Source organism: Helianthus annuus, chromosome 2, assembly GCF_002127325.2.
Source record: "Helianthus annuus cultivar XRQ/B chromosome 2, HanXRQr2.0-SUNRISE, whole genome shotgun sequence".
Classification (NCBI taxonomy): Eukaryota; Viridiplantae; Streptophyta; class Magnoliopsida; order Asterales; family Asteraceae; genus Helianthus; species Helianthus annuus.
The window spans coordinates 6,757,914-6,777,162 of NC_035434.2; positions in this window are offsets into that span (position 1 = coordinate 6,757,914).

Genomic DNA, 19,249 nt, shown 5'->3' on the forward strand with positions numbered 1-19,249 from the left:
TGTCTTATTATTATGGGTGCACACATAATAATAATGTGGGGTGCATGTGAGTCCCAGTGAGGCTTAACAAGTGTGAGGGGGGGTTCCGCTCTGTTAATTGATGTTATATTAGAACACAGCAGTCTATAGGAGTCATTGCAGTGATTGTCTCCTACTCGAACATGATCTTTTCACCCCTTTCTGAATCCCTACGAATCTTGATGCTATCGAGTATCACCTGATCACACATATGAGCGCCTAGCGAATCCTGTAGAATGTTAGATGCTAGTACGAACATCCTTGAGTTGGATGTTGCAACGACAACGATTGATCTATACCTTTCTCACTTTCCTTCGTTTGCTTGCTGGAACTTAACGTAGTGACGTCTTAAATCTCTAAGTGCGATCACTTCTGCAACACTCTCGCGACATACCGTGTATTACTCAGTCAACTTGCAAGAACGATGGACAAGAGGGTAAACGTAGTACCTTACCGACTTCAGCATTTGAACGACTCTAGTTACCGGCAACGGACAACAACAATATGACTCCAATCGAATCCTTAATCCCAGCCAGCGACTCATGGGAGTCGACTCATACGAACCAATCGGGACAAAATTGATGACGATTGACTGTAGAGCGGATTGTGTAACCGCCCGCACCATGAGTAGTGCCTTAGGGTGTGGCACGGAATGCGAAAAGATGGACCTTGTTGGTGAAGGACGCAGGACACCATTGCAGGCAACAATATTAGAGGCAACAGTCGCGACAACATCAAGGTACTCGTGATCGTAGCTTACAGTATGGAAACGAAGGTGACCTCGACAAGGATTGACTGTGTTAAGTCAAGGTGACGACAACCAAGGGAACGACGGCGGTACTGAAAATTCCCGTGATGAAAACAACACTGGAAATGAAGCTCATGGAAGGACATTTAGTATTGGCATAGGCTATACCAGGCGTAATAGCAACACGATAGCTTGGATGGGTAGTTATTCGCTTCGTCTCTGTTCTGTTTAACCCTGATGCTTCTTGAAACCGAACCTGTTGTGGAGTCGACTGATGCAACTCAATTAAAGCCCTATATGTTCACTGGGATGCAAACTCGACCTTGGGGGACAGGTGTTCGACATCGACCTTCCTTCTACTACCTCTAATGGTTACAATGCAGTAGTTAGTGTGGATTAGTTATTCAGAAATCACGCAGACATACCTTGTGAGGAGAAAATTTTGTGTGGAGAATCGTTATTTGTTCTAGAGCAACAAAGTGGTGCTAAGGTTAGCGCCATATCAACTATGAAGGCCCAAGGTGTCTACGGAGGGATCACCCCTCTATGTTAGCAACCGTTACTCATGTTGAGGCTAAGCAACCGTTTTCGTATGTGTACTGATTATCCAGAACTCAGCAAGGTGACAATCAAGAACTGTTTTCCTCGACCATGTATTGACGGAAGACCAATAGGAGAATGTTCTTGAGACGGCATATCGAACGCAATACGGCCATTGCGGCTTTGTACACCATGACCATTGAGCTAATCAACACACCAGCGACTTTATGGACTACATGAATCAACCGTATTTATGGATGACGTTCCGGATCATTTCCAAGAGGAAGGAACATCATGGGCGGCATCTGTATCTTACTTTAGGGCTCCTGAGGGAGGAACCACTCCGCACGAAGTCTTGTTAAAGGTAACTTCTGGATTCGAGAGATACCTTTTTAGTCATATGATCAACGAAGTGGGAATACACGTGGATCTCTTTAAAGACCCATTTCGTTAGATATTGTTCGGCACCAAAGATCCCTTCGAGGAGGCAGCAATTTCTTGCTCACACTAGACTCTATCGCAGATTCGCCACAGGACTTTCGAAGATCGCGCAGCTTAAATCTCTTTAGCATAGTAGGGTGCTGTGTTCGTGAAGGATAAAACAGGAGGACGTCTTTTCAGCTTTCGAATCCCAACTCTTCAATGTTTACACACCGACGCGATACGAGAAAGTGGTGACTTACGTAATGGACTTACAGGAAGAACTGCACGAGTCACGACCTGCGATGGAAGCCCTGGCCTTTGGATTTAAGTTGGAGGCATTACTTGGACGGTACCAAATGCACTACCTAGACCGATCACAAGGGCCTCCCGTGTATGCTAAACATGTGATGGCACCGCTGGATGGAACTTTTGAATAAATATGACCGTGGAACCTGGACGTGCACGAGCTTTGCAGCTTGCCATCGACACTAACATACCTGATCAGACTCGCCTTGTTCAAACTGAAGAATTGAAGGAAGAGAGTTCTCAAGATTGACCCGTGCGGGGCATGTCGAAGCAACCTTTGGCAGGTCGGACGATATTTGCTACTTCATGGAATGAATATGGACCTCACAATACGGCAACCTTAGGGAATTGGTGCAGGCGGAGCACACGGGTCTCGATATCATATTCATTTGAGTTTTGATAGGATGTATTAAAACCTGAAGACCATGTACGAGTGACCGGGCCTGGAGGCCCACATAGCAACGCATGAGAACGATGTTTGACTTGTGGGAAAGACAAGGTGGAATATTAGCAACCAGAAACACATATATGGAAATGGGAACAGACTACCATGGATTTTATCACTGGCCTACTTACGTCTCGAAACGGAAACATTATCACCTGGATGATCGTTGAGGGACACATGTTACCAGCACACTTTCTTGCAATCAAGAAAACTAACGAGTCTTCACAGTTGTGAATGTTCCTCTGAGAGAGGCGGCTTTTAGGCACGAGGTGCCAACTCTTGATACCTTTGATTTTGACCTATACTTGATTTATGTTAGGCAATACACAACACCCCTGGCTTACGTCTAGACAGGAGCCTTGCCTATCACCGTAGGGCAATCGGTCCAAGTAAACGAACTATCCTGACACTCGAAGATATGCTGCGACCATGTGTGGGATTAATTTTTGTAAAAGTTGGAAAGACATTTACTTTTGGTTGAGTTCCACTGCAGCAGGTACCATTCTAGTAATCAGACAGCTCTGTGTAAGGCATTGCATGGATGACAATGTTGATCTCCTTATTGGACTAGGGTGGGTGACAGCCAAGTCACTGGACCAGGACTTGTACTTAACACCTCGTGAGAAGATCTTTTTTTTTGGGAATCGTGTGGTGACCACGTGTGATCGCCAGGGAACCTACTAAACTTAGGAAACACTGGAAGTTCGCTGTAGGCGAACGAGGCGAACGTGTCATGAGGGAAATCTCACCTGGGAGGGTGCGGTACGCCTTGGGAACCATCGCAAGCTTAATTTACGTTATGTTGGGCCATTCAAATTCGGGATCTGCAAGCTCGAGTTATCTGCTGAGTTGGGTAACGTCCATGATGCCTTCCATGTCTCACTAATAAGGTAATGTTTGTATGATGAAACACTTGTCAAGAAACCCATTGAAATAATGGAACGGAAAGTTATGGTTCGTAAACACAGTCGAATCCCAATCGTGAGAGTTCATTGGAACTCAAGACGTAGACCGGAGTTCAAGTGACCAATCTAAATTTGATGCAATTGGCGAATTTCGGGACGAAATTTCTTTCAAGTTGGGGATGATGTGACACCCGAGGAAAAATCCATAGTCATCCTGATCTATCACTTTACTCTTCTGAGTTTGCTTATCAAATTTCGGGACGAAATTTCTTTCAAGTTGGGGATGATGTGGCAACCCGTGATTTCCGGAATCCTTTCGCTGTATTGATCCTTTGTCTTACGACGTATGTTACTTGAATATTACATGTTTGATTATTAGTAAATGATTGCATGTTTACGTGTCATGCGACGACGTATGTTACTTGAATATTACATGTTTGATTATTGGTAAATGATTGCACGTTTACGTGTCATGTGTTTGAAATTATGGTATGTACGTATAAGTCGCGTCGCACCAAGACACTTGGGCCGCACACCCTTGTTCCATGTTCTATCTTGGCCTGAAACCTCTTTTTGGATCCTGAATGCACAGCCCAAAAACCACACAGCCCAAAGCCCAAGGTTTGGCCGGTTCTTGTGGTAATCGCATTAACACAAAAAAAAGGGGGGGGGGTGTGCGTGGTTTTCATAATCTAGTTCATCACCAACGTGCATCAACCCTAAACACTTCCTCCTTCTCTCGTTTTGGCGTTGACGGCAGCCCCTCCATCCGAAGCCATCTCCTTCTTGGAAACTCTTCCGTTTCGAGTGTCCTCCTCCTATTTTCACGGTTAGTATGTCACTGTTATTTGATTCCGGTTCTTGATTTCATGTAGTTGTGATTATTTAATTGATTAATTGTTCGGTAACATGAGTAGTAGCTATGATCTATGTGGGTGTTTAGTGTGGTCGATGGTTTAAATGTTAATGAACAAGGGTTGTTGTTTGATGAATAGATGGCTGTGATATTTGATCCGTATAAATAACCAATGTAGTGCAAAAATCTGATAATGAAGTGAGCTTAATCGAATGAAGTGTGGGAATCCTGTATAATGTGTAGGATAGATAATTACCATGATGATATGAACAATTGGATTAGTAATGTCTTTATGGCGGATTAAATAATACTAAGGTTCTGATAATGGATTGATAGTCATGTAAAGTGTTTAATGATAAATAGGACTAAGTGGGAGGTTGTGGAATTAATTTGACCTGGTAAATTTAAGAATGCATAACTGTTACCCACTATGTAATCATATTAATCGAAATTAGTGGAGAGTGATATGAAAATTCATTGAAAGGAACCAAATAAGTCGTGTATAGTTGTAGTTGGGCCGCACATGCATGGTGTAAGTAATTAATTTCATGTTTGCCAGATGGGCCTGTTGATTCATTGATATGAGGTCTACATAGGTTAATTTTAATTGGCTGCATATGTCTCAATTAATTAAGAAAGCAATATAATGTATAAAAGAAGCAAACACATGAATTCAGATTGCTAAATGATTTTGAAGGTCGTGATGCTAACGGGTAGTTTGCCAGATCACGGATAATAATTATATATTGAAACCAAATTTGCTTAATCTGATTTGATTAAGGAAATGTAAGTTAATTCTTGCAAGGATGATATTAATCATCAGATGTTGGTTAGGGTTATAGGAGTTTAACATGAAAAATCTGATCATGGTGCTTTAATGTGGAACTCATGCTGTGACTTGATTTGATGTTAGACTAAGGATTTCAAGACTTAAGATGTGTATGCTATATGGTCCGATTGACTGCTGGTTACTAGTATTGGATCTTGGTGATGTTAACAACATTGTTTAAGGGAACATAGAAAACCATAGCAAACATTTGGTGAGATCGAGTAAGTTTGGGGGTTGTTAAATTGCAAAACATGATCTACGGCACCGAGTAAATGACCTCGCACACTCTTTCTGGCCGGGTGAGGATTACCGGGCTGCGAATGCCCTTGGGCCGCACCTTAAATACTGGGCCGCAAGCCCAACTGGTGTAACAATTAGGATTTGGTCATACAACTTTGGTTGGGTCATTAACTTATTGAATTGTACATCTTGTGAATAACGAAATGAAATGCAATCAGTTACGTGTTTTGTGAAATACGAACTTGTAATGTGAACGTGTAAATGAACCAACTACCCACTAAGTGAATATATGATGACGATAAACTGATATGTGCATGAATTACTGAAGTGACTTGTATACTGTTATGTGAAATCCATGTACGCTACAAGTGTGGTATGTGTAGAGAATACGTGCTCTTTGTGCATATGACTGATTGTTGTTGGTAACTATGTTAGGATTTGGTTGACCAACTGTAAACGTAAACAAGTAACTAATCTTACCGAGCAAACCCAGGTGAGTTCACTACATTCGAGCATGCGTCCCAGTGGTTGGGGACAGTCAGTGGGAATTTTATGGGGTAAATAAGTCTTGGGGTAAAAACGGGTATATTGGTTAATATTCTCACCTATCATCAGTTGTAAGTCCCTCATCGGGTATTAGTTAGTAGCGCTACTTAGGTTTGGCACCCTCACCCCGTGCCTGTAGAGGACGGAGGTGAACTAATGACCCAGTCTGGCCCAGTACTAGATAGGAGTACGTGGGAAGGGCAGTCGTGTATTTCAGGAGCCGTCATTGTTCGGAATTGAGATATTAACAATATTACTTGCATTGTCAGTGAACTGTTTTACATACAACCGGTAACAAACGTTCTCTAAAACTGTGAACTCGCCAGCTTTGTCTGATACACTTGTTACATGCTCGCAGGTTGTTAGGTATCTTGGATTTGGGGAAACTTGCTGTCTGGAGTAGCTGGAGTGGTCATGGGTCGACTGGAAGGATTATGTGATTGACTTCATGAGACCATACTTTGGTTATGAAACAATATAACTTGGTTTACTATTTGCTTCCGCTGAACTTATTGATTTTCATTTTAACTTGTTAGAGTATATTTTTTATTAATAATGGGATTTTATTTATAATTTGTATGGGTTCAATGTAATTGGTGGCTCGTTATTGGTACGTCACACGCCTATCAGGGACACTCCCTAGGTGGTATTTTGAGGGTGTGACATCACCCATGTAATACAAAACTCTAAATCATACATAGCAATCTCAATATCATAGATACAGCCCATTAACACATCGGCCCACAAGACCTTAAATCATGGATCAGTTTCACAAGTGTTATACGTTTAAACATCATGTTTGCCGTTTTCAATCGACTTACCAAATAGACATGAGAGTTGACCTGATGATTGTTATTCGCATGTTATCATACAGACCAGCAGCCATTAAATCACAGATGTAAACCAGCAGCCTAAACATGCTATCATACCATTAAACTTACTCTTAAATCTCAATAATTCGTCCATTACCATGTATACTAGTCAGGTTCCCATCATAAGCAAAATAACCGAATTACATTAGACTTAGATCTCAATAGTTATTTGCTTGATCTACCCAATCCCCTAAGGTTTGCGGCCCATCATAACAATTTTATATTAATGATCATCATTCAAACCATGTGCTTTGTTAATTATGCCCAACCCCTCATCATCATTCCTAGTTTTGTGCACAGGATAACATCACGGTCTACAAGCCCTTACACTACTCACATAACTTCAATTTCATTGGACCAAAAGAATCACTAATATATCCATTCTCTAGGATTTTATGGCCACATAACTTCAATTTCATTGGACCAAAAGAATCACTAACATATCTAGTTTGTAAATTATTATTGATTAATATCATGTGTTACAACAATATAATCAGATTCATGGATTCCTTAACACATTTAATATAATTACCCTATCATGCATCCCTAATTCTATCATCATTTATGTTACACCAAACTCACAACTATGATCACATTATAATAGAATTAGCAATGCAAGTTATACAAAAAGAAAACTACTAACCACAAGATTCTAGTGCTTCGAGAGGAGGGTGCCTCACTGCCGTCACAAGTAGAGTAGTTAGGGTTATTGTGTCGTAATTGTGGGACAAGAAAAAGGGGTTACGTGCATTATATTTTGAAGCCATATCCTAATAAGTGGGCCGGTGTTGATTTGTCAAACAAAGGTGATATGGGCCGGTTGTGTTTACCACACAAAGTGATGGCTTTGGGCCCGATTATGCCTTCTAAACAAACTATTGGTGTGGGTCGGTAATTCAGAACCATGCGTAACTGTATTTCGAGTCTAGCCCAACCGTTCATTAATCGGTTTCGTTTCACATGTTAAGTTCGGGTTGAGTTCAATCCACAACGTTACACGTGATATTTCTTAGTCAAACAACACACACACGACGCCCAGCTACCAAAATATGTTAGCACGTTCAACGGGTTACGGATTGAATAAATAAATTAATACAAGAACGAGGATATCACAAACCGGAGACACTAACCTTGAAACTTCGGGTTGTCACATCATCCCCAACTTGGAGGAAATTTCGTCCCGAAATTTAACAAGTAAACATGAGGGAGTGAAGTGATAATCAGGATCGTTGCGGATTTTGCTCCGGTGTTACATCATCCCCAACTTGAAGGGGAATCTCGCCCCGAGATTCACCAGTTTTGCTTATCTCTGCTTTGTCTTTGGGAAAGAGGTGAGGGTACTTTAGTTTCATCTGATCCTCGCGCTCCCACGTGAACTCCGGTCCACGTCTTGAGTTCCAACGAACTCTAACGATGGGAATACGGCTGTGTTTACGCACTTTGACTTCACGGTCCATAATCTCGATGGGTTCTTCTACAAACTGCAGCTTGTCATCGATCTTTAACTCTTGAAGAGGTACCGTTAATGGGTCGTCAGCATAACACTTCTTCAACTGCGACACATGAAATACATCGTGAACATTACCCAGTTCAGTAGGTAACTCCAATCTATAAGCCACCTTACCGATACGCTCCAGAACCTTAAACGGCCCAACATATCGTGGATTTAGCTTGCCACGTTTCCCAAAGCGCACAACCCCTTTCCACGGTGAGACTTTCAGCATGACTCGGTCATTCACTTCAAACACTACCTCTTTTGCACGCTTGTCTGCATAGGCTTTCTGACGATCACGAGCAGCTGCCATACGTTCTCTAATTTTCACGATCTTATCTGAAGTTTCGAGTACTATCTCAGGACCTGTGATCTGACTCTCACCCACCTCAGCCCAGCAAAGAGGTGAACGACACTTCCTCCCGTACAGTGCCTCAAATGGTGCTGCCTTGATACTGGTATGGTAGCTGTTATTGTATGAAAACTCTACCAACGGCAAATGCTTCTCCCATCCTTTCCCAAAATCCATAACGCATGCCCGTAGCATATCCTCTAGCGTCTGAATAGTGCGTTCACTCTGACCATCCGTTTGTGGGTGATAGGCCGTGCTCATATCGAGACGCGAGCCGAACGACTTATGCATAGCCTGCCATAACTCCGAAGTGAAACGAAGATCTCGATCAGAAATAATAGAAGTCGGCACTCCGTGCCTAGAAACCACCTCTTTAAGGTACACTGCTGCGAGCTGCGAATACTTATCTGTCTCCTTGATTGCTAAGAAGTGTGCTGACTTTGTGAGACGGTCGACAATCACCCATATAGTATCGTTCCCAGCCTGTGTTCTCGGTAACCCCGTAACAAAATCCATAGCGATCTGTTCCCATTTCCACATAGGTATCTCCGGCTGCTGAAGTAGACCCGAAGGTTTCTAGTACTCTGCTTTGACCCTAGCGCAAGTCAAGCACTTACTCACGTATGTTGCGATGAGAGCTTTCATATTCGGCCACCAATACAAAACCTTGAGGTCCTGGTACATCTTATCGGACCCTGGGTGGATAGAATATCGTGACTTGTGTGCCTCGTCCATCACAAGCTCTCGAAGATCACCGAATGAAGGGACCCATATTCGTTCCATGAAGTAGTAAATACCATCAGACCGTTGCTCGAACTTCTTCTTGTGTAGACCTCGTAACCCCTCAGCCTCGATATTTTCTTCCTTTAACGCTTCCATCTGAGCTGTACGGATCCGAGCAGGTAAATCAGAGTGAATAGTAAGCTGTAGGGCACGAATACGCTTCGGCTTCGGTTCCTTGCGGCTAAGAGCATCCGCTACAACGTTAGCCTTACCCGGGTGATACTTGATGGCACACTCGTAATCATTGAACAACTCTACCCAACGACGCTGACGCATATTCAATTCCCTCTGGTCGAAGATATGCTGAAGGCTCTTATGATCAGTATAGATGGTGCATTTCGTTCCGTATAGATAATGCCTCCAAATCTTCAGTGCAAAGACCACTGCTCCTAACTCCAAGTCGTGTGTCGTGTAGTTTTTCTCGTGTACTTTCAACTGACGAGAAGCATAAGCTATCACCTTCTCGCGTTGCATCAACACGCAACCGAGACCCTGAATCGAAGCATCACAATAAACCACAAAATCCTCGGTACCATCTGGTAGAGATAGAATCGGCGCGCTGCATAATTTTTGTTTCAAAAGTTGGAATGCATCCTCCTGTTTCGTTCCCCAAAAATAAACTACCTTCTTCTGTGTTAATGAGGTGAGTGGCTGAGCAATCTTCGAGAAATTCTGAATAAAACGACGATAGTACCCTGCTAGACCGAGAAATTGCCGCACCTCCGAAGGATTCTTTGGTGCCGCCCAATTTTTAATGGCGTCGATCTTGGCAGGATCCACATGTATGCCCAATTCGTTAACTATATGCCCCAGAAAATGCACATCCCGTATCCAAAAATCACACTTCGAAAATTTTGCATACAGTTGCTCCCTCCTCAGAAGGTCTAAGATGAGGCGCAGATGTCGCTCATGATCTTCCTTGCTTTTGGAATAAATTAGAATGTCGTCGATAAAAACGATAACGAAGTCATCAAGGTATGGCTTGCACACGCGGTTCATGAGATCCATGAAGATCGCTGGTGCGTTGGTCAACCCGAATGGCATAACCAAGAACTCGTAGTGACCATATCGCGTCCGAAACGCTGTTTTGGGAACGTCTTCTTCTCTAACTCGCACCTGATGATATCCCGACCTTAAGTCGATTTTCGAATAGAAACTTGACCCTTGCAGCTGGTCAAACAGGTCGTCAATACGAGGCAAAGGATAACGGTTTTTAATCGTCAACTTATTGAGCTCACGATAATCTACACACATCCGGAAAGACCCATCCTTCTTCTTCACAAATAGAACTGGGGCTCCCCAAGGGGAAGAGCTAGGTCGGATGAAACCCCTATCCAATAGCTCTTGGAGTTGGTTTGACAATTCCTGCAACTCCCCTGGCGCAAGACGGTATGGCGCACGAGCAACCGGGGCTGCCGCTGGGGCGAGGTCTATCTGAAATTCCACCTGACGATGTGGAGGTAGACCAGGGAGTTCCTCAGGAAATACGTCAGGATATTCACGAACAACTGGAAGATCTTCAATCTTCCTTTCATCTGACTGGGAATCAGTGACTAGAGCAAAAACTGCAGGATAACCCTTACGCAGATACTTCTGAGCCTTCATTGCTGAAACAATGCTAACCGGGGTCCCACTGCGATGACCCTGAACTGATAAAAATTCCCCACCAGGGATGGGAACACGTACGATCTTCTCCTTACAGAGAATCTCCGCTTGATACTTGGACAACCAGTCCATTCCAACGATCACGTCGAAGCTTCCAAGAGTGATAGGTATTAGGTCAATGTCGAATACTTGACCCAGAAGATCGATTTTACACCCAAGTAGAACATGTGTAGCTTCGATTGTTTTACCATTTGCGATTTCTACTATGTGTTTCATTACGAGAAGTGTAGGACTTAACCCTAATTGAGAACTGAACCCCAAAGACACGTAACTCCAGTCGGCACCAGAATCAAATAAAATAGAAGCAATAACACCGTTCACTGAAAACGTACCAGTAACCACGTTGCCGTCGTTCCGCGCTTCGCCAGCTCCCAACACAAACCCGCGCCCACGCGCGACATTACCCCCATTGTTCCCCGCATTGTTGTTCCCATTACTACCCCCTGTGTTCTGCTTCAGCTGAGGGCAGTCTCGCTTGAAGTGCCCCTCAGCCCCACACTGAAAACACCCCTTCTGGGTACCCTGGTTCTGCCGAGTCTGTTGTCTACCCGACTGCTGTGATGACTGCTGCTGAGCTGGAAATGTGGCCCTACAATCCTTAGCCATATGCCCTGGTCGATTACACCGATGACAAACCCGAGCACACTGTCCCTTGTGATGATAGTTACACTTGCTGCACAAGGGTAGCTTCCCCGCATATGATCCCTGCCCCGATTTGTTACTCGAATTCTGATTCACTGATGCTGTCTGACTGAAACTGCGGGTGCTGCCAGTATCCGTCTTCTTCTGAGGCTGTGTAGAGTTGGACCCCTTGTCCGTATCGTTCCACTTACGTTTGCTATCAGAAGCGGATGCAGTGGAAGTAGTGGCAGCTGTGGTAGTGCTAGAAATACGAGGTGGCAATGAGTCGCTCTCCACCTCCTGGTCAACGATTTTATGTGCCAATCTAACAATCTGGGTTAGGTTATTGAGGTTCGCTGCTGTAACTAAACCCTTCACCCGTGGAGGTAACCCCTTAATAAACAACTCGATTCTTCGGGGCATGGGTCGGGACAAGTTCGGACACAAATCAGCTAACTCATACGACCGCTTCACATACGCCTCGATTTCAGACCCCACCATTGTCAGATGATAGTACTCATTCTCTAACTTCGCTATTTCATCTCGAGGACAGTATTCCTCCCTCATCAGTTCTTTAAAATCATCCCACGTAGTGGCGTTTGCCGCCTCAATACCTAGCAGTTGGACCTGGGCATTCCACCAGGTTAAGGCACCATCCTGAAGCGTGCCTGCTGCAAACTTTACTCTATCCCCAACTGGGCAGTTACATATCGCAAACACTGACTCCGCCTTTTCGAACCAGCGTATAAGTCCCACAGCCCCTTCAGTGCCACTGAAGGTTTGTGGCTTGCAATCCATGAAAGTTTTAAAAGTGCAGACCGGTGGGTGAGGCTGGTTTTGTGGCGCCGGCTGACCAGCCTGGTAAGCTGCCAAGGCTGCAGCCACCTGAGCGTTGAGTAATGCTTCTAGCTCAGCTTGGGTCATATGGATTTCACCACGCCCACCACCGCGGCCTCCATTTCGTCCACCACGACGACCTCCACCACGCCCGTTCATGATTCTACAAATATGGGAAGAAGGAACGATTTAACAGACCATTTCAAGTAGATGTCAAGTATTGCTATAGTATTCACAGTTTTCGAGGTTCTAATACAAGATTGACTAACAACGTGGGATTCCTTTTTCACACTAGTCGAGATTTACTGGCACTCACATGCACCCCACGTTGTTATTATGTGTGCACCCATAATAATAACCCGATTTGCATGCTTATCTCAGTTCCTCCCTACTCATGTTAAAAGGTTTCCCCAAACTCATGCAGTATGACCGACGACATCACAACATAGAGCATGTAAGTTCAAGTAGAGTCCCATTCTTAAAACACGTAGCATAAGCAGATAGCATAGTAATTCGTATCGTAACATCAAATGTGCGTTCGGGTGTGATACTAATCATGAGTATGTACTAACTATGCTATGTAATAGTAAACAAGAGACGAACCTTGCTGCCTGGAGCTGAGTGTCATGGTCAATGTCGTATCAGTTCAGTTATAGTCTGGTTTTATAAATCATTTTTAAAACCAAATTCACTATAACCAGTGGCTCTGATACCAAACTGTCACACCCCCAATTTACCACCTAGGGAGTGTCCCTGTTAGGCGTGTGACAACAAGCTAGGAGCCACCAATTACATTGAATCACAAAGTCTAAACAAAGTTTCATAAATTATTAGTAATAAAATCCAAGCACAAGTTGTTCGAAACCATTAAGTTCAGCGGAAGCATTAACGTATCGCAAAGTATATGTTTCACACAACCAAAGTAAATAAATGTTTGTGAAATAACTCAGCAAAGTAACCGTGACCACTCGCGCCCTCCAGCCAGCAAGTTCCTGCGTTCCAAGTACCTAAGGACCTGCGAGCATGTAACACATGTATCAGACAAAGCTGGCGAGTTCACAGTTTTTAGAAAACGTTTGTTACCCGTTGTATGTAAAATAGTTCAATAACCAATGCAAGTAATATTGTTAATATCTCAATTCCGAACAATGACGGCTCCTGAAATACACGACTGCCCTTCCCACGTACTCCTATCTAGTACTGGGCCAGACTGGGTCATTAGTTCACCTCCGTCCTCTACAGGAGCGGTGTGAGGGTGCCAAACCTAAGTAGCGCTACTAACTAATACCCGATGAGGGACTTACAAAAGATGATAGGTGAGAATATTAACCAATATACCCGTTTTTACCCAAAGACTTATCCCCCCCCCATGGGATACCCCCTGACTGTCCCCAACCACTGGGACACATGCTCGAATGTAGTGAACTCACCTTTGATTGCTCGGTAGATTGTTTACTCGTTTGACTATTTGATCAACCACGCCCTAAAAGGGTTATCGATACAGTTAATTATGACTATTCCATGTACACATGATTTACACTAACACGTATTTTGTTCACATAGCATGCACGTATAATTAAACTCGCAACAGTAAACATGTCATGCAGATGTAAACACAATCTATTAACCCATTACAGTCCACTAATACGTGTGAATCTGTTGAAGTGTTTAACCTATTATTCATTCATCAAGGTCACCCATGTAATACAAAACTCTAAATCATACATAGCAATCTCAATATCATAGATACAGCCCATTAACACATCGGCCCACAAGACCTTAAATCATGGATCAGTTTCACAAGTGTTATACGTTTAAACATCATGTTTGCCGTTTTCAATCGACTTACCAAATAGACATGAGAGTTGACCTGATGATTGTTATTCGCATGTTATCATACAGACCAGCAGCCATTAAATCACAGATGTAAACCAGCAGCCTAAACATGCTATCATACCATTAAACTTACTCTTAAATCTCAATAATTCGTCCATTACCATGTATACTAGTCAGGTTCCCATCATAAGCAAAATAACCGAATTACATTAGACTTAGATCTCAATAGTTATTTGCTTGATCTACCCAATCCCCTAAGGTTTGCGGCCCATCATAACAATTTTATATTAATGATCATCATTCAAACCATGTGCTTTGTTAATTATGCCCAACCCCTCATCATCATTCCTAGTTTTGTGCACAGGATAACATCACGGTCTACAAGCCCTTACACTACTCACATAACTTCAATTTCATTGGACCAAAAGAATCACTAATATATCCATTCTCTAGGATTTTATGGCCACATAACTTCAATTTCATTGGACCAAAAGAATCACTAACATATCTAGTTTGTAAATTATTATTGATTAATATCATGTGTTACAACAATATAATCAGATTCATGGATTCCTTAACACATTTAATATAATTACCCTATCATGCATCCCTAATTCTATCATCATTTATGTTACACCAAACTCACAACTATGATCACATTATAATAGAATTAGCAATGCAAGTTATACAAAAAGAAAACTACTAACCACAAGATTCTAGTGCTTCGAGAGGAGGGTGCCTCACTGCCGTCACAAGTAGAGTAGTTAGGGTTATTGTGTCGTAATTGTGGGACAAGAAAAAGGGGTTACGTGCATTATATTTTGAAGCCATATCCTAATAAGTGGGCCGGTGTTGATTTGTCAAACAAAGGTGATATGGGCCGGTTGTGTTTACCACACAAAGTGATGGCTTTGGGCCCGATTATGCCTTCTAAACAAACTATTGGTGTGGGTCGGTAATTCAGAACCATGCGTAACTGTATTTCGAGTCTAGCCCAACCGTTCATTAATCGGTTTCGTTTCACATGTTAAGTTCGGGTTGAGTTCAATCCACAACGTTACACGTGATATTTCTTAGTCAAACAACACACACACGACGCCCAGCTACCAAAATATGTTAGCACGTTCAACGGGTTACGGATTGAATAAATAAATTAATACAAGAACGAGGATATCACAAACCGGAGACACTAACCTTGAAACTTCGGGTTGTCACATCATCCCCAACTTGGAGGAAATTTCGTCCCGAAATTTAACAAGTAAACATGAGGGAGTGAAGTGATAATCAGGATCGTTGCGGATTTTGCTCCGGTGTTACAATGTACCATCCCAGTCACAAACCAGGGATGGTTCAATCTTTTCTTTCTTTGTTTTCTTCTCATAAAATTCTTTAACCCCTTTGACTTTTCGATCAATCATCTTTCCAAAGATATGTTTTACCTTGGGGTTAAAGACCTTCTCAGCATCAAATTCCTATTTATCATTATAAAATTGGTTAGAAATTTCAGTTTTACCAATTTTCTTTTTATAATTCTCAGCCCGAAGTGATGGAAACTCCTCATCATTCACAATCGGAACTGATTTTTCATTTTTTAAAACAGCTTCACTTTTTGAAACAATTTGCGGCTCAACTGACTTTGTGGAATCAGTTTCATCGCCAGAAGATAGCTCCTTTGATTTTGACCCATCAGAATCATCGCTAGAGCTTTCACCAACCTTCTTAACAACCCATTTCTGGTTGTCAGATTTCGCTCTCTTCTTATAAAACTTGTTCGAACTCTCACCAATTTCAAATGTAGAATCTTTAAACAATTTTGTTCTATCAATTGGTGGTTCGAACTCAACTACTCTCTCTTTTAGTTTACAAGAAACTCCCTGTTTTGGTGGTATTGCCTTAGAACAGTCTCTGGCAATATGTCCAACAGTGTTACACCGGAAACAGGTTCTCGTATCCATATTCTCCTCAGCCATCTTCTTCAATTCATCTTGCTTTTTTGCAAGGAATTCATTGTTTGACTGTCTCCATAAATCTTTCTTTTCTTCTTCCTCGGATGACGTTCCAGAAACAAATGACATTTTAGATTTAAAATCACGAATATATTTTTCATTTTTCTGTTTTTCTGTAGGAATAAAACCTAATCCTTTCTTTTTGAAATTACCGTTATAGTTTGATTTCTTTTGGAAACCTAACTCCGTTTAACACACGGGTCTAGATAGGGTTGTCCAAAAGGCTTGCGGCTTGGAGCTTGCTTGGATTTAGCTCGGAAAAAGCTCACTCGATATGGCTCGGTTTGAAACTGAACCGAGTCCGCTCGGCTCGATTAGAAAGTGAGCCTGGCTCGGCTCGTCTTGTGACGAGCCGGATTGGCTTAGTCGTTAGCTTTGCTTGGGCTAGGTTAGATTATTTATTTTAAAATATGTTATTTTTATATATGTTATAATATATTAAAAAACGATTATTATTTGTATTCATTAAGAGTGCAAATGGATATATGTGGGGTATTTAGGGGTTGATTACCATGCTAATAAATTGACATTGTATTTCATTGAAATTTAAAATTTATTTTGCATTTGGTTGAACTTGATTTTGGTTTGTATTGTATTAATTGAACTTATTTTGAATATGTTCTTTTGAAATTAATATTATTTTAGACGATTGAATTTTGAAAGTTATTTAATAAATATTCTTTTTAAATCAACCCGAGCTCAAGCTTCGATTTTCATCTTCGTTTATAAGTGAGACGAGCCCCGAGTGTCTACATATACCACACAAACGCTATTAATAAGATCCTTTTGGTTTGGTCCGACGGGAACTGCTTGTTTTGTTTCAGGAGTTCCGCTTCGTGCCATAATATATCATACGAGGATTGATAAACAAATAGAATAGAAAAACTGTTTTGTAAATGGTTGCCGCCAATATCGACCCCGCCGCAACGCGCGGGTTCCCTACTAGTATAATTTAAACAACGTTTCTAGTTTATGAAAAATAATAAATACTAAATTGTATGGTTAAACATTCTATTTAGTTATAAAAAAAAACTATATTGATTTCTTATTATGTAGCTATATAATAATGGTTGGAGGTAAATATGCTTGTTGCAAATTACGTTAATGATTTGTATGAATCAAAACGTGGTTGTTTTATTTTAACATCTCCGGTCACAACATAGTTTATTACATTATAGATTTTTTCTTTAATTTTTTGTCTAGAATGTTTAAGTTCATAATTTACTTTTCTGCATTTTACAACTTCATTATACGTACCATGATGAAATAAACCCTCTTAATGATGTCAAGTTAGCTTAAATTTAAGATTCTTAATGGCTAATTTAGTTTTCTCATAAACTTCAAAATATGTCATTATGTTTGTGTTAGATCGATTGAATCGGTACTGTAGCTCTTATACTTTTTTATTTATAAAATGTAAAATAAATAACTTTATTTTTTACTTATTAATATTCGTATATTTTTTAAATAAATTTTAGCTTGGCAATCAACCAAGTGGAACAAATGACGTGGATGTAATCCAAGCAGCCTGCCTGAAACGAGTACTAAACACTCACTACTAAAAGAAAACTAGATTTATTCATTTAAAAGCTTGGGAAATTGTGATGACTCAAGATAAATGGGTACCCAATCTATTAGTTGATCTTGATGGCCCAACGTGGTTCTCAAAAAAGATATTAAAAACGCTGAGTTGGAAAATTACACAACCTCAACGGATGGTTATCAAACAACATTCCCGATATCAATTTAAATGACGACACAACACCAAGAACGCTGCAACGGAGGAAAAGTTTCGAGTAGTCAAGCAAGGGAAAGAAGGTTGGGAGAATTCCATGCACGAATTCAAGTTGGCAAAAATGTTGGATATAGTGGAGAATAGAGAACAACACAAGTTATTGGCGGATATAAAATTAACAAGAGAAGTACAACATATGAAATACTTCGTTGAGATCGAGAAGAGTAAATATTTGAATGTTTTGAGCCAACCGCATGAAAACAACACCGAAGAACAAGAACCGTATCGGTTGATTCTCTTAGAACACGAACGAAAAATTTGGGCCAAGTGAAATTGGCCAAGTACCTTTTAGGTTGTTTTTATTTAATTTCAGTATTATAAATTCTTTTCAACGTTTGACTTTTATTCAAATTCGCTAGTTTATGTTTTTATTTTTAATATACTTTTATAAGTTTAATGCAATTTTTCATTATTTGTCTAAAATATTTTATTTTGACTTATGAAAAAGTGAGTGATGAAATGTAATAAGTGATGACCATTACAAATGTAATAGGGTGAATGAAATCTAATGGAGTGGGGTGTGAACTGGTGATTAAGTATGGTGTGTGATGAAATATGATGACTAATGATAACCCCATGTACGTTTATACCGTATGCTAAAGCCGTTTAGCTCCACAATATTTAGCATGGAGGCTAGGTGTGTTTGTCGATTCGATTAACGATTTATTCTATTTGTTCCTTTGGGTTTATTCAGATTTAAACATTTTCCCTAACCAATATCCAAGTAGATCGAATTTTTTAAAAATTAATTCTTGAGCCTCTTACGAGTGACTTGGCTTCTAAAAACAATTAATTTCAATTGAAAAGATACAACCAACGATTTTAGGTACTTGATTGGCGAAGTTTGGTAAAGTTTGGTAGCCGAAGTTGATTTACAACCGAAAACATTTATAATAATCAATTTAGAAGTAAATGTGTAAAACACGGATCTCCAAGTTTTTAGTGTATTTTTTTTCTTGTCATTTTTTATTTAATTTTCATAATAAATCAATTTAGAACTAAATATGTAAGACGCGGATCTCCAAGCTTTTAATATTTTTTTTGTTTATTTAAATTTTCATATATTTAGTGTGGATTAGTAACCGCCACAGCCACTTAGGCTATATCCTAATTGGTAAGAGGAATCATTTCTTA